Below are 22,416 nucleotides of genomic sequence, written 5' to 3'. Positions count from 1 at the left end.
CGAGTATATGATTTCGGATTCACTGTCTGACCATGATGTAATCTAACTGAAATCTTTCTGTATCACACAGCCTTTTCCAAGTATATCACCTCCTCTTGTCATTCTTGGACAAAGTATTCCCTATTACTAATTGAAATTTTTTACAGAACACAATTAGTCTTTCTCCTCTCTCATTGATTTTGCAAAGCCCATAGTCCCGTTTCTCCGGCGTTACCAATATCCTCATATGCTTTCTCTATCTCTATATGAACATTTGCCTCATATCTCTGTGTGTTCTGTTCGTCAGGAGCTCCTCGGGGGTTTCACACGATGAGCTATTTCGGCGATTATCCACTCGACGAAAGGTAGGAGTCATGCTGAAACATGACCTGTCATAGGTAGCAATTAACAACGCCGCGTTCCAGTGTACAAGCTGGTCAGAGTGAAAAACAGAGTGACGAAGGACAACGTGTTACACGCAAGAATGAACTGCATCGTCGGAGGTGTACAGCTACAAGGATATGTGCCGCTTGTCGCTTCCGTGTTTGCCAGCTGTTAATCCCAACTTCTATCTCATCTTTCTTAGATTTACAAAGTAAATCGTGTACACGAACAAAGGTTTTCTAGGAAAAGCCCTAATTCCTCTTCGCGCCACCGATGACAACATATCTCAATACCATTTACCAGCTGCTGCGTTTAACCCTTGCCGGCTCAACCTAATTAAGATCGTAGACGAGAAACGAATGACGCCGAGGAATGCAAATGACTGTAGTACCTATTTAAATGTAGCAAATGCATTTCTAGTACGACGCGCTCAGATTCAAAACCTTACGAGCCTGTTAACTACAATACGACAGCGCCAACCACCGAGCAGCGGCTTTAGCGCTACGGGTTTAAACGTTATACTACGTATCTGGCCACGTTTCGTTCGAGTCACCTCAATTTTTATTATAACCTCTACCAAATACTCGTACGGAGACTGATCAATAGCTGCTGCAAGTCATTGTAAAGGCTTCATTTAGCAAACACAGGAAACGTGTATTTGCAGAATATAATACAAGACGAGCGGCTTGATCGGTCATGAACTTCGACTAACGACTCCATGACTTCTGGTGTGAACTACAGCGGTCTCCAACGCAGCAGGAAATATGAAGAGGCAACTCCGGCCCATTCCACGAGTAGCTGAAGCAACTGCTTTCTGCTGGTGCTTCAAGAACAACAGAAATAAACTGTACTTTATTCGATCCCGTTATGACTTAACTGAAATATATGCTTCAAGTATCGATAAATAAATGTTCATTTCATCACGATTTCTGATTATTCCCCGATTTCACCCTGCCTCCAATGTACCGCTATGATTACCATTATTATCATTTTGATTATTGTTATTATTATTCACTTCATTTTTCGATTTTAGCAACCAATGGACAACTTGAGGTAACTTCTTCACGATTTTGTCTCCTTTCCTGATTTCAGGTATTTCCAGTATTTCCACTGTGTTCTTTCCTCCTTTCATATGTTCTCGCACTGTGTGTGTTCTCTGACTTTTTCCTAAAAAACCCCGAACTTCCTAAATTTGGTGCGAAATGCTGGGCTGTCTAGAATTTCTGTTCTCGTAACGTTAGTTTCCGCTAACACTGTTTCGCTTCCCTGAATCAAACTAATTTGCGTTTTGGAATGTTTGTTGAAACGGTCAAATATTCTTCAGTCAGTCTTCCCGGGCTCGTTCGAGCCAAGTGACAATGAATCGAAGTTCATGATTTCCTGAGAGCACTAGACTGTTTTTCAGTTTAGGTGTAGATTGCACAGTACTTTTTCTGATTCACGCACTCCCAACTTTTGTAGGGTCGAGTATTTTCCGTGCTACCTTCTCCCTTTTCTCCACCTCTTCACTTTCCCTCTTTTAGTTGAGGACTAAGCAGTCTGATGCATTAAATGCACTCTAGTTTTAGGACAGTATCGTAGTATTTCATTTTTATTTTTACTGTGAGTGATTTTTTTTATTGGAAGCGTCTATCGTTAATTTATGAACCATTTCCATTTTCTTGACTCTCTACATGTTTGCTTCTTATTTAGGACACTTGACTGCATTTTTTCTCCTAAGTGCCTAAATTTATCCACTGTGTTGGTTCTACCGTATCTTGTGCTTAGGAACTCTGAAGCATTTTTGACGTTCGTTACGAATTTTGTAATGGAATTTTTAGTCCAAGCTTTTCCACCGTCTTTTGGTTTCTTGCTGTATTATTGTTTTCGGGAAATATTGCTAAATCATCTGCAAAGGCTACGGAGTTGATTTTGGCGTTCCAATTTTTACATCCCAGTCTGATTTCTTGGAGTCCTTTTTCTTGAAGTCTACGGTTCCACTCCCTGGTTATCTTTCCCAAAACGCAGTTGAAGGACACTGGTGAGAGATCTTACAACAGTTTCGATTTCAAATGTTTCCAGAATTTCAGCACGGAATTTTATTTCGGACTTTGTTCCTGACAGTGTTTCCTTAATTATTGCCAAAGTGTTTTGTCTGTGCCGAATTGTTGGAATGTATTGGAGAGTGTTTCTCTGTCTGTGGAGTCGTAGGCTTTCTTGTAGTAAAATAAAGATTACGGCATGATTTTTGCTTCTAAGACAATGGATCAGTTTCAGATTCACAATCTGTTCACCACAGGACTGACCTTTTCTAAATCTCGCTTGGTATTCACCGTGCTGATTGTCTAATTATTCTTCCAAGCGATTTCGAAGGGTGTTGCAAAGGATCTTATACGTAACACCCACTAAACAGATTCCCTTATATTTATTAATAAAGAGATTCGTGTGTATTTTTTAATATCTGCCTAATTATCTTTCTAGGGGAATGAACCCCCGTGAGAGTATTTCGTCTCTTCCCCGGCTGCGACACGCAGTAGGTTTGCGGAAGATTAGATTCTGTGGAAGAGCAGAAAAGGAAACGGGGAGACCAGAACACACTTCGTTGATTAATCGCAAACCCCTTGAGAAATTCATTGTACTAGACAACCACTTATTACATATATTACGTACTACAATCGTACGCAAGATGAGCGAAATATATGACCCTTTGGGTACGATCTTCCCTTGTGAGCATGCAGGTTATTGGGCCAGCTGTCAGACACACGCAGAGGTTGCAAAGTACTCCTTATTTGCAGATAAGAGCGAATCTTACTTTTTTTCCTATTTTGCTATTTCACGTACGTGAAGTGAATGTATCAGCACTGCAGTACGTACGCAGAGACGGTTGGCCATCTGACGCTTTCAGAGCCAGTGGGATGCGGTGCCCATGCAGAAATCGCTCGTGACGTCAGCAAAGAATACGCAGGGAAAGTACATTTATTCTGGCGCGAATCAAGTAATTGTTATTAATAAATATTTGCTAGCAAAAGTTTCCTTTTGCCACTCAGCCATTAGGAGGAGTCTACGGGTCATAAATACTACCTTTCAGTGAATTTTCAATACCATGAAACATTGATATTAATAAATAAATGAATAACTTTGGTATAACCGAATATGTACAATCTTATACGAACTACACCGATTGTTCGCTCAAGTTACAGATTGTGCGCCATAGTCGGCAGTCATGGATAGGATGCTTTTCGATCTAGTCGTGCGGTAGACCACGCACGCGTACCGTTAATAGTTAGATTATAATAAGTGTGAACAAGTTCATTTTGAAGTGTTTCTGAAATAAATGCACCGTAATGACATCCCGTCTAAAATTATTTGCACAAAAAACTTCTTCCCGCTTCGTTACGTGAAACATAGAATGATGCACTTTCAGAATCCGACGGCGCTGCTACGGCTTTGCAAGGGGACAGAAAACTATGAGAGCATCTCCACATAACACACATGAAGAATTCCAACGCGGCGGCTCACTAAGTTAGTTCAAGGACGGCCATGCTTAATTATAGGAAACGCGGGTGGGTAAGCATGCCGTTTATACTGTACGCCCCTTATACCACCGGACTAACATATAGACTGAGACATTTCTGGAAGTTTAGTACGAGAGGGGGATTCTTGCAAGGTGGCCACTCGAGTTTTGGCGTCCTCGTATGTTGAGGCGAACAGCAGGCATGTTCCTCGCTGCACTGCTTTCGCGAGCCCTCATTGGTCGCTCGATTAGCAGGAAAACTCTACGAGGTCGTCCGCAACCGCCAGCGGTCGAGCTTTAGAAGGGAACGCTGCCCCGTTCTGCCGCGAGTGACGCCAAACAGTGACGGCAGCTGGAGCAGGAATTTGCTGATCTGCTGTTTTGTAGAGGCAGTCCTGTAGATCTTACGACTAGCCACAGCTGTTCACTTGCATAAGAAGAATGGCGCCGACATAAAAGAGCGAAGGAGGAATTACATTGTTAAACGTAGACGTAAGAGTGGAGAAGTGGAAGGAGTACGTTGTAGGTCTTTCTCATGTCGTGACAGGAGAACAAATGGGAATCGAGATGAAAGACGTAGGGGTCTGGTATTGGAGGCAGGTGCTAATGCTGCCGGGTGGCGTATCGGACACGAGGAGCAGCAAGGAAAGTATGAATAATCGCCATGCAGGGCGTGGCTGGACAAGATAAATTCGCCTTTCAGCCAAGGCTATCAGTGGAACTTCATGTAATGGGCGCTACCGAAGGTATGCATACAACATGATACGCACAAATTACGTTGCGACAGCATTCCTGGATGTCGAAGAAGCCTACGAGCGGGTGTGGAAGGACAAACCGATCGCCAAACTCCACGCCTTAGATCCGATATCGGACTACTATATCAAGATTGTTAACAGTTTCTATCAAGGACGGCGCATCTGTGTCAAGATACACAGCCGACGCTCCATGTCAACGCTAAAAAGGCTAAAACATTTATGTACTGTTCGTACCCTCTCCTCACGAGCTCTCATATGTCTGTCAGCACAAAACTTAAGCTATACTGAGCAACATTCCTACCGTCATATTACTATTGCCGGCCGGAGTGGCCGTGCGGTTCTAGGCGCTACAGTCTGGAGCCGAGCGACCGCTACGGTCGCAGGTTCGAATCCTGCCTCGGGCATGGATGTGTGTGATGTCCTTAGGTTAGTTAGGTTTAATTAGTTCTAGGCGGCTGATGACCTCCGAAGTTAAGTCGCATAGTGCTCAGAGCCATTTGAACCATATTACTATTGCTCCTGGGGGACCACAAGCAAAACAAAGTATAGGTGTTGCAGACTCACTGTCTTCTGCTCATTCTCAAAGCCCTTCTGTGAGTTCGTACGAGGGACGATCGTCAAGAACCTGATGTCGACCCCATCCAGGACCAATGTGTCTTTCGCCTTATAAAAAATTATTAATGATCTCATAGGACAGACTGGAGAAAGGAAGTTGTATAACCCATAGAAAATCGCTTAAATTTTATCTAGAAATGCCATTTTCCCGTTTTCGAAAATCTTTATTCGTTATCAGGATACATCAGAAAAACCATGATTTTTGGGTAATAAAAACCAGTGGGTAATGCCTCTTCTGTAATTTAACTTCATGACAATTCGTCGCAATTTTTACACTACGTTCTTAACATGATGTTCTCGGAGATACTTGAAACTTTGTTCGGTATCATTATCCGTTATCGAGATCCAGAGATTCAAAGATACAGTACTTACACACGTATAAGTGGTTTTAACTAAAGTACGGAACGCCTGAAAAGAATCCTAGGGTCATCGAAAGGGTTCTGACGTCACCATACAGTGTTTTAGCGTCTTTTTTTTTACCAGTAAAACTATGGCGCGCTGTCTGTGTATAATGGCACTTCACGCCTATACTAGCTGTGTTGACCTGGAAATTATTCGATGGTGCCACCTGCCGACGTAAGCGCCTTGGAAAAAGTAATTTTGTCATAAGAAATTCTTTGTACTTACAAATCACACGTCGCACTTTTTATCTATTGTAGGTGTAGCCCAAAAATGTGCTTTCTTATGTAAAATAGTGTAAAGCGAAGTTTTATCGTATAGGAAACGATTTTGTGTTAGCCTTAAATTACTAACGGGGTAATGGCCTTGCCGCAGTGGGTACACCGGTTCCCGTCAGATCACCGAAGTTAAGCGCTGTCGGGTGTGGCCGGAGCTTGGATGGGTACCATCCTGGCCTCCATGCGCTGTTGCCATTTTTCGGGGTGCACTCAGCATCGTGATGCCAATTGAGGACCTGCTCGACCGAATAGAAGCGGCTCTGGTCAAAGAAAACCATCATACCGACTGGGAGAGCGGTGTGCTGACCACACGCCCCCTCCTATCCGCCTCCTCAGCTGAGGATGACACGGCGGTCGGATGGTACCGATGGGCCACTTGTGGCCTGAATACGGATTGCATTATATTATTAACACTTATTTGTTGTTTGTATGTGTTCAAAATATGTAAATGTGTGTAACTATATAAATGAACTGTCGAAATCTTACTGTTACCGAATTCGTCTTATAGTCACACGATATTCTGCTGTAACAGGGAAAAGAAGGGAACCAGCTGAAAATTCTCCTGTAGGAGCACAAAAATGGAAACTAAAAAGCCTCTAACAGTTTCTGACAGAAAATTAGGGAACTGGCTGCCTCACTGCTCATTCCGCCTTTCTCACCAAACATTTTGGGATTCGACCACATTCGCGCTTTTGTTTACTGAAAGAGAGCAGCCGGACAGTGACGGTGGAAGAGAAAGGAGACAGTGCCAGTAGGAGAGAAAAAGAGAGGAGACAGTGGTGATATGAGAGATAAGTGGCAGTGGAATAGAAAGAAAGATGGATGAAGACGATAGCAGTGGGAACCAAAGAGAGAGAAGATAATGAGAGACACTGACAGTAATAGAGAGAGATGGATGCAGATAGTAGCAGCGGGAGCAAAAGACACAGAAGACAGTGGAAATGAAAAAGACTGGTAAGTGGAGACCGTACATAGGCTTGGAAGGTCTGGATCACCCTAGAACTGCGAACTTTAAAACGAAAAAATTTGCCCACTTTCCCCCATCCCCTAGAACCACATGTTAAAGTTTCTCGGTCTAGAGGTCAAAACTCCAAGGAAACCATCCCCAATCAAATGCGTGGAGAGGAGACAACATAGTTTAAGTGAGAAAGGAAGAGATGGTGTCAACAGGAGAAAATAGAATCTCCTCGATGCAATAATTTACCAACAGCCGTATGTATTGTAGAAATTTATTTAATTTTATGAACTTCTATGTGCTACCAGTTTAGGAATTACATTGATGCCATCTTCAGGCCCCACTCGTCATAGTCGTAACATCGCTATACAGGGAAGGAGCCACACAACTGGATCCGTGAATCAAATCGTCATGCAACAGCTCTTGGTGACCAGGCGACACAGCCTCAGCGGGGCTTGAAGATGGCATCAATGTAATGCCGAAACTGGTAGCACATAGAAGTTAATAAAATAAAATAAATTTCTACAATACATACGGCTGTGGGTACATTATTGCATCAAGAAGTTCATGCCAGCCGTCGTCCTACGATCCATAGTGGATCAACGGAGAAGAAATAGAATCGCACAAAGACAATGGTAGCCGTACAGAGAGACCGTGAAAGTGGTAGAGAAGGAGACAATGATAAGGAAGAGCGAGAGAAAGGAATGAAGACAATGACAGTGGGAGACAGGAGAAAGTGGCAAAGTGAGAAAAAGGAGACAGTGGGAGAGAGACATAAACACATTGTCAGTGAGAGGCAGATGCTGAGAATGAAGGCTTCACTATAAAGAGAGACGTGGTAAAATATTTTAGAATGTTCTATGTTAAAAGAGCGCGAATACGTTCGAATGCCAAAATCTTTGACGAGGAAATGCTAGTGAGGATTTAGGCAGCTGCCAGTCTTTTAAAGAGTAGCACATTCACATTTTTGGCATTCGACAGGAACATTTTTCGGATGGTGAATAAACAAAGTGATTCAAAAAGTGAACGCACTTCGGGGGTGTAATGTGTGCATCAAAAAAAGAGCAAAATCTTAAATAAAGTTTTGTCAGAAATTCCTTTATTTCCAAGATATGCAGTAGAGTAGCGATCACAAGTGCCCCTTGAGCACAAAATTAATTCTTGGAGATTCAAAAGTAACTGTGCACACTTCGAGGGTACATTGCATGCATCAAAATGGCTCAAATGACTCTAAGCACTGAGACTTAACATCTGAGGTCATCAGTCCCCTAGACTTAGAACTACTTAAACCTAACTAACCTAAGGACATCACACACATCCATGCCCGAAGCAGGATTCGAACCTACGATCGTACCAGCGGCGTGTTTCCGGACTGAAGCGCGTACAACAGCTAGGCCCCAGCAGTCGGCTGTATGCATCAAAATAAGCCTAAAATGTTAAATAAAGTTTTTCCTAATCTTTCCTTATTTCAGAGTTATGCAGTAGAGTAAGGATCACAAGTGCAACACAAACAATCAAAATTAATTCTTCTCAGAAAGCAACGACACGGATGGACGGGAATTCAACACAGTTATGTGCGCTACATTCATCCTTGACCATGTTCAAAATAATGTCCATATAGACGAATCCAGTGACATGCTCTTACCGCTCTCTGAATGTTGCAGGCTCCGTTTTTCTCATTCCGCACAGCTGCACAGTCATTTTCAATTCGCTGCTGTAGTTGTACAACATTCTCAACTGCAACACCATACACGAGATCCCTGAAAATCCAAGGGGCTAAGATCCGTAGATCTGGTGGGCCCAGCAACTGGTCCTGCACGACCTACGCACTTATCAGGATGAGAAACACTAAAATACTCTCTTGCCTGTCGACTGAAATGTGGAGGGGTACCGTCGTGCACAAACCGTAAGTTGGGTCGTGTAGCGAGTAGGATACCATGAAGCAGACAGCCGAATTCATGTTCCAAGAACTGTCGTTACACTCTGCCAGTCTGGTGCTGTGGAATAACATGCGGCTCGAGTAACTGATTGTCCACTACATCAAATTTTCACTGCAAAACGATCTTGATATATATTGAGTTCGAACATTATGAATTACCTCGAAGGAAACGGTCTGTTGACACACAGTTAACATGGGTTTAGAAAACATCGTTCCTGTAAAACACAACTAGCTCTTTACTCACATGAAGTACTGAGTGCTATTGACAAGGTATTTCAGATAGATTCCGTATTTCTGGATTTCCGGGAGGCTTTTGACACTGTACCACACAAGCGGCTATTGGTGAAATTGCGTGCTTATGGAATATCGTCTCAGTTATGTGACTGGATTTGTGATTTCCTGTCCGAGAGGACACAGTTCGTAGTAATTGACGGAAAGTCGTCGAGTAAAACAGAAGTGATTTCTGGCGTTCCCCAAGGTAGTGTTATAGGCCCTTTGCTGTTCTTTATCTATATAAACGATTTGGGAGACAATCAGAGCAGCCGTCTTCGGTTGTTTGCAGATGACGCTGTCGTTTATCGACTAATAAAGTCATCAGAAGATCAAAACAAACTGCAAAACGATTTAGAAAAATATCTGAATGGTGCGAAAAGTGGAAGTTGGCCCTAAATAACGAAAAGTGAGAGATCATCCACATGAATGCTAAAAGGAACTCAAACTTCGGTTACACGATAAATCAGTCTAATCTAAAAACCGAAAATTCAACTAAATACTTAGGTATTACAATTACGAACAACTTAAACTGGAAAGAACACATAGAAAATGTTGTGGGGAACGCTAACCAAAGGCTGCGTTTTATTGGAAGGACACTTAGAAAATGTAACAGACCTACTAAGGAGACTGCCTACACCACGCTTGTCCGTCCTCTTTTAGAATACTGCTGCGCGGTGTGGGATCCTTACCAGATAGGACTGACGGAGTACATCGAAAAAGTTCAAAGAAAGGCAGCAAGTTTTGTATTATCGCGAAATATGGGAGAGAGTGTAACAGAAATGATACAGGATTTGGGCTGGACAGCATTAAAAGAAAGGTGTTTTTCGTTGCGACGGAATCTTCTCACGAAATTCCAATCACAAACTTTCTCCTCCGAATGCGAAAATATTCTGTTGACACCAACCTGCATAGTGAGGAACGATCGCCACGATAAAATAAGGGAAATCAGAGCTCGTACGGAAAGATATAGGCGTTCATTCTTTCCACGCGCTGTACGAGATTGGAATAATAGAGAATTGTAAAGGTGGTTCGATGAACCCTCTGCAGGCACTTGAATGTGATTTGCAGAGTATCCATGTACATATAGATGTAGATATCTTCGTACCGTAGTTACATTAGGATTCATACGCCCACACGTGCATGTTATGAGCGTTCACAATACCAGCATGGGTAAAGGAGCTCTCATCAAAAATTCAAATGGCTCTGAGCACTATGGGGACTCAACATCTGAGGTCATCAGTTCCCTAGAATTTGGAACTACTTAAACCTAACTAACCTAAGGACATCACACACATCCATGCCCGAGACAGGATTCTAACCTGCGACCGTAGCGTTCGCGCGGTTCCAGACTGAAGCGCCTAGAACTTCACGGCCACAGCGGCCGGCAGGCTGTTCAAAATGGTTCAAATGGCTCTGAGCACTATGGGACTAAACATCTGTGGTCATCAGTCCCCTAGAACTTAGAACTACTTAAACCTAACTAACCTAAGGACTTCACACACATCCATGCCCGAGGCAGGATTCGAACCTGCGACCGTAGCAGTCGCGCGGTTCCGCACTGAACGCCTAGAACCGTTAGACCACCGCGGTCGGCTTCGGCAGGCTGTCATCCACAAACAGAACCCGACGGCAAAACAATAAATCAGCAGCCTGGCGCTTGCGTAACTACTGATAGAAATTCTGACTCTCTAGGGTAGTCTACAGGCGTCAGCTCCTGTACAATGTGCAGGAGCAATGGTTTGGAACTGTTGTCTCCAAAGCAGGCGCCATATAGTTGACTGAGAAACCCCTACAGTGGCACTTATACGAAAGGTACTTGAGGTCGAATCTTCATCTAACATTTCCAGGATGTTCTCAAATCTAATTCATCCAGCTGAGGCCGACATAGCCGTGGCGCACCACGATTGCCTTACATGCCTCTCCACAGCTGTAAAAGTCTGATGGTTTGGTACTCTTCCATTTGGAAACATTTGCATATACCGTGGGCTTGCTGCTAGTGCATTGCCTTCTCTTGCGCCGTAAAGGAGGTGCATACCTAAGTATTCACGGTTTGAGCACGCCACAACGACTACAGACTATGAACGAACGACAGAATGAATGTACATAGTATGTCTGGTGCCACTACACGACGACTGCGCCGAAGAGTACAACGGACCACACTGAAGTCAAGTGAACAAAGACATTTCGTGCCAGAATCAACCGAGTAGTTTAGAGGGGAACATCAGTCGATATGCAAGCGAACACGAGAGACCAAAACCCTGTACTGGCCCATGATGGAATGCCTACTGCAAATGACATTATGCACCGTAATTCGGAAATAAAGCAATTTCAGACAAAACTTTATTTAACATTATACTCTTATTTTGATGCATGCATTACATCGACACGGAGCAAGGTGGCGCAGTGGTCAGCACACGGGACTCGCATTCGGGAGGACGGCCGTTCTAACCCGCGTTTGACCATCTTGATTTATGTTTTCGGTGATTTCCCTAAATGCCGGGACGGTTCCTTCGAAAGCTCACGGTCCATTTCCTTCTCCATCCTTCCTTAATCCGAGCTTGTGCTCCGTCTCTAATGACCTCGTTATCGACGTGACGTTAAAAATTAATCTCCTTCTCCTTCTCCCCTTTCGTTGATCAATTAACATACTTATTCTGTTGTACACAGGCTTTCGGAGCCACCTTTCTCACACGCATATCTGTCCGGGAAACGTCTATACTGTGTTTCAATTTTGTCCATTCCTCCTCAACTGAATTACTTATTGTGATATTCATTATATCATTACATACATTTATCTGAGAATTTAAAACGCATCTAATCATTTCTTAATTCATCACTATCCCACTTCCTTGTATGCAGCCATTAAATGATTCTGAGTTTCTAATGACCTCATCGTCGACAGAAATTCTCACAAGTGCGGACCCAGCGTCTGACCCTCTGCACCACCATGTAAAATACACGCCGTGACATTCCATCAATATTTCCCCTCCCGTATCTTTTCAACAGCTCTTTCGTATGCTTAAACTTAGATGTTCAGTGAATTATCGAAATCTTTGGGAGAAGATACCGTGACAAAACTATTACTCCTATTATGCAAGTTATATGAGACAAGAAAAGTACCCTCAGACTTCGAGAAGCATATAACAATTCCAGAGTCAAATAAGACAGGTATAGATAGGTGTGATTATTACTGAACCGTCCGTTTAATAATTCATATTTGGAAGATAATAAAATACATTTTTGTAGGGTAGGAAGACCGGTTAATCATAAACCGTGGAAGATCAGTTAGGGTTCCGGAGAAAAGTAGGAATGCATGAAGCAATACTGACCTTATCATTCACCTTTGGAGACAAAAAAATGGCTCTGAGCACTATGGGACTTAACATCTGTGGTCATCAGTCCCCTAGAACTTAGAACTACTTAAACCTAACCAATCTAAGGACATCACACACATCAATGCCCGAAGCAGAATTCGAACCTGCGACCGTATCGGTCACGCGGCTCGAGACTGAAGCGCCTAGAACCGCACGGCCACACTGGCCGGCTTTTGGAGACAGACTGGGCGAAACGCGAAGCTATGTTTATAAAATGGTTCAAATGGCTCTTAACATCTGAGGTCATCAGTCCCCTAGACCTTGTTGTTGTTGTTGTGGTCTTCAGTCCTGAGACTGGTTTGATGCAGCTCTCCATGCTACTCTATCCTGTGCAAGCTTTTTCATCTCCCAGTACCTATTGCAAACTACATCCTTCTGAATCTGCTTAGTGTATTCATCTCTTGGTCTCCCTCTACGATTTTTACCCTCCACGCTGCCCTCCAATACTAAATTGGTGATCCCTTGATGCCTCAGAACATGTCCTACCAACCGATCCCTTCTTCTGGTCAAGTTGTGCCAAAAACTTCTCTTCTCCCCAATCCTATTCAATACTTCCTCATTAGTTATGTGATCTACCCATCTAATCTTCAGCATTCTTCTGTAGCACCACATTTCGAAAGCTTCTACTCTCTTCTTGTCCAAACTATTTATCGTCCATGTTTCACTTCCATACATGGCTACACTCCATACGAATACTTTCAGAAATGACTTCCTGACACTTAAATCAATACTGGATGTTAACAAATTTCTCTTCTTCAGAAACGCTTTCCTTGCCATTGCCAGCCTACATTTTATATCCTCTCTACTTCGACCATCATCAGTTATTTTGCTCCCCAAATAGCAAAACTCCTTTACTACTTTAAGTGCCTCATTTCCTAATCTAATTCCCTCAGCATCACCTGACTTAATTAGACTACATTCCATTATCCTTGTTTTGCTTTTGTTGATGTTCATCTTATATCCTCCTTTCAAGACACTGTCCATTCCATTCAACTGCTCTTCCAAGTCCTTTGCTGTCTCTGACAGAATTACAATGTCATCGGCGAACCTCAAAGTTTTTATTTCTTCTCCATGAATTTTAATACCTACTCCGAATTTTTCTTTTGTTTCCTTTACTGCTTGCTCAATATACAGATTGAACAACATCGGGGAGAGGCTACAACCCTGTCTTACTCCCTTCCCAACCACTGTTTCCCTTTCATGTCCCTCGACTCTTATAACTGCCATCTGGTTTCTGTACAAATTGTAAATAGCCTTTCGCTCCCTGTATTTTACCCCCGCCACCTTTAGAATTTTAAAGAGAGTATTCCAGTCAACATTGTCAAAAGCTTTCTCTAAGTCTACAAATGCTAGAAATGTAGGTTTCAATTTCCTTAATCTTTCTTCTAAGATAAGTCGTAAGGTCAGTATTGCCTCACGTGTTCCAGTGTTTCTACGGAATCCAAACTGATCTTCCCCGAGGTTGGATTCTACTAGTTTTTCCATTCGTCTGTAAAGAATTCGTGTTAGTATTTTGCAGCTGTGACTTATTAAGCTGATAGTTCGGTAATTTTCACATCTGTCTACACCTGCTTTCTTTGGGATTGGAATTATTATATTCTTCTTGAAGTCTGAGGGTATTTCGCCTGTTTCATACATCTTGCTCACCAGATGGTAGAGTTTTGTCAGGACTGGCTCTCCCACGGCCGTCAGTAGTTCCAATGGAATATTGTCTACTCCGGGGGCCTTGTTTCGACTCAGGTCTTTCAGTGCTCTGTCAAACTCTTCACGCACACCTTAGAACTACTTAAATCTAACGTAACTAAGGACATCACACACATCCATGTCCGAGGCAGGATTCGAACCTGCGATCATAACGGTCTCGCGGTTCCAGACTAAAGCGCCTAGAACCGCTCGGCCACACCGGCCGGCGTTACTTTTATAGCATTTGGAGATTTAGACAAGATTTTTGACAGTGTATTGGAATATACTCTTTGCAATTTTAAAGGTAGCAGGGATGAAATAAGGAGAGCATAAGGTTATTTGCACCTTTTACAGAAACCAGACTGCAGTTGTACAACTCGAGGGCATGAAGAGAAGCTGTAGGCCTAATTGACCTCTACAGTGAACAAGCAGTGAAGGAAACTAAGTAAAAATTTAAACTTGTATTTAAAGTTAAGGGAGAAGAAATAAAAGTTAAGAGGATTGCCAGTAATATTTAACTCTTTCACAGTCAGCAACGGAGTTTGAAGGCCTGAATGGATAGTGATCTGAAAAGACGTTACAAATGAAGATCAACAGAAGCAAAACAAAGGTAGTCTAATTCACTCTTTCGATGCTGAGGAAATTAGATTAGCTAATAAGACACTAAAAGTAGTAGATGAGTTTTGCAATTTGAGCAGCAAAATAACTGACGGCGGCCGAATGAGAAGAGAAGAAAAAATTCTGAAAAAGAGAAGTTTGCTAACAGCGAATATGAATTCAAATACTTGGAAGCATTTTCTGAAGTTATTTGTCTATAGTGTACTCTTGGGCGGAAGTGAAAAGTGGACGATACGCAATCCAGACATGAAGAAAATAGAAGCTTTTAAAATGTAGTGTTACATAAAAGTACTGAAGATTACTTGGGGAGATCGGATAAGTAATGAACAGGTTCTGAATCACATTGGAGAGAAAAGAACTTTACGACACAACTCGACTAAAAGAAGGGATCATTTGATGGAACACTTCCTGAGACATCAATGAATGTCAGTTTGGTGATGGAGGGAAGAGTGGGGGCTACAAACTGTAGAATGAGACTAGAGACCTAACTGCAGTAAGCAGGTTCAAATGGGTGCAGGCTGCAGTAGCTATGAAGAGATGGAAATACTTTCACAGGATTGGCTGACGTGGAGAGCTGAATCAAAGCAATCGTCGGACTAAATACCACGACAACAACAAAAATACATAAAACAGGAAACAAAAGCAAAGCTCTCAATAATATTGCGAACTAAGTAAAATTATAGAAAAAACACGTATACCTGACCACATCTAAGGAGGTCACGTGTAGGTTTATATGTTACCCGCAGGAATTGTTGGTTTTTGTAACTGACTAATTTTCAGTGACTGGATTGGAGTTTCAGCAAAATTATCTATTCCTTTGTAAAACAAACATTAAAAATAGCTATGCAAGTATAATATAGTAAAAATTCACCTTAGAATGTAGGCTCTTAAAAGTATTGTGGATACTGAAGCAAATAAAATAAAATTATTAGAACCGATTGAACTGTGAGTGTGCTCAGTTCTAAAGAAATTTTCTTTTTACTTTTTTCTTAATTTTACTCCCTTACAGACATTTGCTTCCAGTTTTTCTTTTCTTCTTCTTCTTCTTCTTCTTCTTGCTCTATGTGTATTTCTCTTAGACTTTGTTTTGCTATAAGTGAGGGGAATTTTGATGAAATAAAAATTAATATTTTCTTATTTTTAATAGACATTCAAGTACACTTATGGGGAAGTGAATGGCTTTTCCTGGCGTTGTTTTAGTTACACCACTATTCTATTTTCAGATTGTGGGCCTTATTTAGTAACAGTTCATTATAACTGTTTGTAGAAAAAGTCAACAATAAACCAACGGAAACTTGCAAAATGTCAGTAACATATAATTGATATGTAGCGTCAAAAATAAATATTTCGAACACCAAGACCATCTTAAATAGTGTAAAACAGGGATGAACAGCAATGGTTTTTTTAAAAGCCAATATCAACACCCAGTACACAGAAAACACTGGAAAATCGACAAATACTGTTTTATATATTCATAAAAACAAGACTTCGTCACAAAGTTAAACCAAATTTCAAGCAAAACACGATTTTTAAAAACGCTTGACCATTTCACCCATGTATCAGGATTAGGTGGCCAGACACGCAACGGGAAGTGAACAGCTGGCGAAACAATTTAAAAACAAAGAGGAAATCATATTAAAAGTGTATGCAATAAACTTACATGTTTTCATTTAACTACTTGAAACAGCTAAGTTTTCTAGAGAAAATTACAGGAAATTACAGAAGTAATTCCTCACTTGCTACATCCAAACGGGAACCTGGACCCATTGCAGTTTTTGAACCACACCCGTTTTTATTTTTCGCTCTACGATATCACTTGGACTGTTAAACGCTATAGAACCTCTTCTACTATAACTATCATTTTCTTACTTTATTAATAGGGATTTGATAGTCTTCTTTCCATCTGCCTTTAGTAGAACCAATCTCGAGAATGAACTTAGTCGGGATCTGTAAAAAAATTAATTTCCATCAAAACTATAAAATAAAGTTTTAGTGGTTGATTAATTATCCCAAAGATTGTATGGCCATCTCTCTCAGTCAGCAGGTACGGATGGACCGAGAACGTAAAGAGAGAGACTATGACGCTATGCACCTAGACCAAAAAAGCTTCAAATGTAAGTTTCCGTAACTACTCATAGTCTAACTTATGGTAAAATAGATAAGTGTTGACATGCTATATAATAAGATGTGTTGAAAACTAAAATCATTAAAAAACTTACTTTTTGCTGAAATAAAGAGTCAACGGAAGCATCAATGTACCACTCGTGCTAAAGACTCGCTATCACTTAACCGGCAGCGTTGTGAAGCTGGTAGATGGAGAACTACAGCCGTTGGCTATCTGTCCCGTATGAGCATCTGTCCTTGTTTTACCCTAAATAAATAGTTAATTAATTCCACAAACGCAGTTCTAGAGGTGCTTTTCGATGTGTTCTAGGGGTGATTGGTGCATCTACGATTACGAAGTCTTCGCTTTACAACGGAGTGCACGCTATTGTGGAACTTCATGCTTTCGTGAGCAGTTCTCTTACAAACCCAATTATCCAGGCTCTAATCGCTACGCAGCCTCCCCCTGACGCTTCTTCACCCTTCCATTACGAGCTCATGAAAGTGTACCGTCCATAGTTTGCATATTGACAGAGCGCAGTGATAAGATACTGAACTTGCATTCATGAGGATGACGATTCAAATTCCCGCCAGCCACCTAGATTTGGGTGGTGGTGGTGGTGGTGTGTTGGGGCTTATGGGCGCTCAACATCGAGGTCATCAGGGCCCTGACACACATTAAAAGGAACGAATGTGGACAGACCTAAGAAAACTAATGCACACACTCAAACAAAGCAGGAAAAGAAGGAAAATGCTACCTAAGAAAGTAAAACCTAAGGAAAGGGGAAACATAGCAACAAGAATGTCACAGGAAATTGTTATTGGCTGGCCACTTACATAAAATATGGGCGAGCTTGTCACACAGTGAGCAAATTAAAATCCTCTCCCTAAAATCTTTGTAAAAACATCTGACAGGGCACAGAACTTTAAAACTTTAGCCACATTCGTCCGAGTGTTGCCTAAAATAGATGGCAGGTCCGCTGGCAAGTCAGCCGCGACTCGCTGGTCAGAAAATAAAACGCAATCCAATAAAACGTGGCGCACAGTGACCTGGACGCCGCAAGCACCACACATTGGGAGGGTCCTCTCGCCGGAGCAGGAAGCCATGCGTCATAGGGTGGTGGCCTATTCGTTTTCGTAGTTCCCCTTAATCGTTCAAGGCAAATGATGGTATGGCTTATCTAAAAAAAAGGACACTGCTGATATTCTTCCCTACTCTTTAGTAACGCAAGCTAATTCTCCGTCTCTAATGACATAGTCGTTGACAGAACTATAAATCCTAATACGGGGTGTTGAAAAAGTCTCTCCGCAGTGCCGTATGATTGTTAGCCGCGCGTGCCATATGCCGCAGTGAATATACTGAAATGAAACTCAGTGAAATACAAGTTATTAATTTATTGAATATTCCTTTTTAGTTACAAATTTTCACATTAAATGTTGAAAGTCTCCCCCTTGTTGTTGAAGACACAATTCAATTCGTCTAACTATGTTTCCAAACACAAGCTGTAACACAAACAGTGAAAGCGAATATTGCAGTTTTCCATTCATCGATGGATTTTGGACGGTTTTTACAGGCAGTCGCTTTCGCTGCACCCCAGAAGAAAAAGTCAGGTGGTGTTAGGTCATGCGATCGTGGAGGTCAAAGTCTCTGTGAAATTATGCGATCACCAAAAACATCATCAAGCAGTGACACTGAAACGCGAGTTGTATTCGCGGTTGCACCATCTTGTTGAAAATAACCGTTCAGTATTCCACTTAACACAAGATGGGTACAAAATATCACTGCAGTATCGTTGTGCGTTTATGGTTTCGTTGAAAAATATGAGACCCACAATCATACGACACGCACGGCTAACAATCATACGACACTGCGGAGAGACTTTTTGAACACCCCGTATTTATTCCTTCGAACCTACAGATAGAACGAATACTGCGGGAAATGGTTTAGCCAAAACGTGGGATTTGTTAGCGAGGCAGCAAGTGCAGTATTAAACTAACATTTAACTGCCACTCTTGACGCGAAGAGTCACTTTCTAAATATTACTATTGCCTCTGCAGAAATATACAATCCCGCGCGACCGCTACGTTCGCAGGTTCGAATCCTGCCTCGGGCATGGATGTGTGTGATGTCCTTAGGTTAGTTAGGTTTAAGTAGTTCTACGTTCTAGGGGACTGATGACCACAGCAGTTAAGTCCCATAGTGCTCAGAGTCATTTGAACCAAATATACAATCTGCGGTATACTATTTACAGCAATCGTCAAATTGTGAACAATACGATTGTTTCGTTTTGACAGTCCATTTACAACAGCTGCCAGTACATGTTGTACCACTGAACTGGTGAGCTCATAAACCGCTGCAAGGCCGTCCGCTTCGACGTTATCGTACAGGTTCCGTTAGGCAGTACAGTTTAAATGAAACCTTCGCGCAACTGTCGACAGGTGTCGAATAAACTTCGATAATCTTACATGGCTCAGAGGGCTCTGAGAACTATGGGACTTAACATCTGTGGTCATCAGTCCCCTAGAACTTAGAACTACTTAAACCTAACCATCCTAAGGACATCACACACATCCATGCTCGTGGCAGGATTCGAACCTGCGACCGTAGCGGTCGCGCGGTTCCAGACTGTAGCGCCTAGAACCGCTCGGCCACCCCGGCCGGCCGATAATCTTAAATCAAGGATTTCTTACGCCTTTCCTGATTATATCAGGACTCGATAAGAAACCACCACGGATGTAAAAACGTAACATCTCAATTCTGTTTGCAATTTACATCCCACATACGTGGGCAAAATGCTTTGGAAGAACAGCAAAATGCACTTGCACAGCCTAGTGCTGCAGCTTTTTACTTTTGACTTAAAGACGAGACAAGCGATGTGACAATGCTGAGTCGATACGAGCAGTTTTCTGCATGTTCGTCTATGTTCGATACTTCTGCGTTCCGTGGGGTGCATGCGCTGCATCGAACCAGATGTTCTTTATGAAAACGCCTACGACAAGTTACCGTATGCAGCTGCAATGATCCAGAGACTGTCTGTGAAGTAGGAGGGCTCGGTGGAACATTATCCCCTTTAGCTACTCCAAGTCACAGATTTACCCTCCTCTTATCAGTGTCTTTTTGTTTCACTAAGTACTGCTGGGGTCATGTAGATCCCCGGTAATTTACACCGGATAAATTTGCAGTATTTTAATGAACTAGAATAAAAATGTGCATTAAAATTATTGATTGTAACATTAATGATACTATTTTCATAAATATTATGTTCAGCAAACAAAAAGAAATTCAGGTTTGGGTCATACTGACCCCAGTCCTACTCAGCAAGAAACCATGAATCAATTTTAATGCCTTGTAAATATGAAACTGAACAGAACCTGAATAGACAAGGTTGGCTCAGAGAGACGAAGTCATCTATTTTGAAAAAAATATCTTTAAAAACAAGCGACCTATGAGTTTCCATTATGCTTATGGCTGGTACTATGAAGGATTCAACGGCTGATTCAACAAGCGTTAACAAATGGCAACAAGTAAAGAGTTTTTTGTGTTTTGTGTAACAACTGTGCAGCATAATATTCATCATTCTGCGTTCAAGAAATAAACAATTTAAGGTGGGGTCTTACTGACCCCAGTGGCGCTAAATCATGAATAAATTTTAATGTGTTGTAAATACAAAAATGAACGAAGCATCATTGGATGTAATTGACTCAGCGGTTGAAAGCCATAAATTTTGAAAATAATAGTTGTGAATACAAGAGAGTTACATACTTCCGATGTCTTATGACGTCATATCGACGCCACTGGTACTAGGAGGGTTGATCATCCGAGTAGTCTGAGGTACTGCCTGAGTAAAAATCGTGACCTGGACCGTAGATTCAATATTTTCACTTCAAGTGGCGCTCAGTAAGCAAACCGTATCAGACACTACTCAGCATTAGGACGCCTAACCTTCTAAGCTCCCACCTAGCTGATGATGACCTCAGTTCAGCGAGGAAGAGAGTCCACAACTTTCTGCAGGTATGCTAAACCCAGCTGAAGCCACACACTGATGATTACATCCCGTAGAGCTGTCAAGTTGCGTGGATGTCCATTGCTAGATTCTACTTATTGTTCCAAATAGTGCCAAGCATTTTCAGTGGAATTAAGATCGAGTCATTCAGCTGGTAAATCCAGGTGCCACAGGATGCTTGAGTCTTCGTCAAATGAAAAACGTATGCGTGCAGTTATGTACACCACGGCTGTTGATTATCTTTGAAGGCGTGACACTGTACAGCAGAATCAGCAAGGACGATACTTGGTCACCGAGGATTCTGAAACATACACCTGGTTCATATTCATCGTACCCGGAATGAGTAAGCCCATGTCACGGTACGAATAACACCGAAAAAGGTTCACAAACCACCTCTGACCAGAACTGCGCCCTGCACACAATGCGGATTAAGTGTCTCCCTGGGCCGTCGGTTGTACATCTACATCTACATTTATACTCCGCAAGCCACCCAAAGGTGTGTGGCGGAGGGCATTTTACGTGCCACTGTCATTACCTCCCTTTCCTGTTCCAGTCGCGTATGGTTCGCGGGAAGAACGACTGTCTGAACGCCTCCGTGCGCGCTCTAATCTCTCTAATTTTACATTCGTGATCTCCTCGGGAGGTATAAGTAGGGGGAAGCAATATATTAGATACATCCAGAAACGCACCCTCTCGAAACCTGGCGAGCAATCTACACCGCGATGCAGAGCGCCTCTCTTGCAGAGTCTGCCACTTGAGTTTGCTAAACATCTCTGTAACGCTATCACGCTTACCAAATAGCCCTGTGACGAAACGCGCCGCTCTTCTTTGGATCTTCTCTGTCTCCTCTGTCAACCACACCTGGTACGGATATCACACTGATAAGCAAAACTCAAGTATAGGTCGAACGAGTGTTTTGTAAACCACCTCCTTTGTTGATGGGCTACATTTTCTAAGGACTCTCCCAATGAATCTCAACCTGGCACCCGCCTAACCAACAATTAATTTTATATGATCAGTCCACTTCAAATCGTTCCACACGCATACTCCCAGATATTTTACAGAAGTAACTGCTACCAGTGTTTGTCCCGCTATCATATAATCATACAATAAAGGATCCTTCTTTCTATGTATTCGCAATACATTACATTTGTCTATGTTAAGGGACAGTTGCCACTCCCTGCACCAAGTGCCTATCCGCTGCAGATCTTCCTGCATTTCGCTACAATTTTCTAATGCTGCAACTTCTCTGTATACTACAGCATCATCCGCGAAAAGCCGCATGGAACTTCCGACACTATCTATTAGGTCATTTATATATATTGTGAAAAGCAATGGTCCCATAACACTCCCCTGTGGCACGCCAGAGGTTACTTTAACGTCTGTAGACGTCTCTCCATTGATAACAACATGCTGTGTTCTGTTTGCTAAAAACTCTTCAATCCAGCCACACAGCTGGTCTGATATTCCGTAGGCTCTTACTTTGTTTATCAGGCGACAGTGCGGAACTGTATCGAACGCCTTCCGGAAGTCAAGAAAAATAGCATCTACCTGGGAGCCTGTA

Source organism: Schistocerca piceifrons, chromosome 2, assembly GCF_021461385.2.
Source record: "Schistocerca piceifrons isolate TAMUIC-IGC-003096 chromosome 2, iqSchPice1.1, whole genome shotgun sequence".
Lineage (NCBI taxonomy): Eukaryota > Metazoa > Arthropoda > Insecta > Orthoptera > Acrididae > Schistocerca > Schistocerca piceifrons.
The sequence above is the reverse complement of the archived record's forward strand: the minus strand, read 5'-3'. Positions refer to the sequence as shown.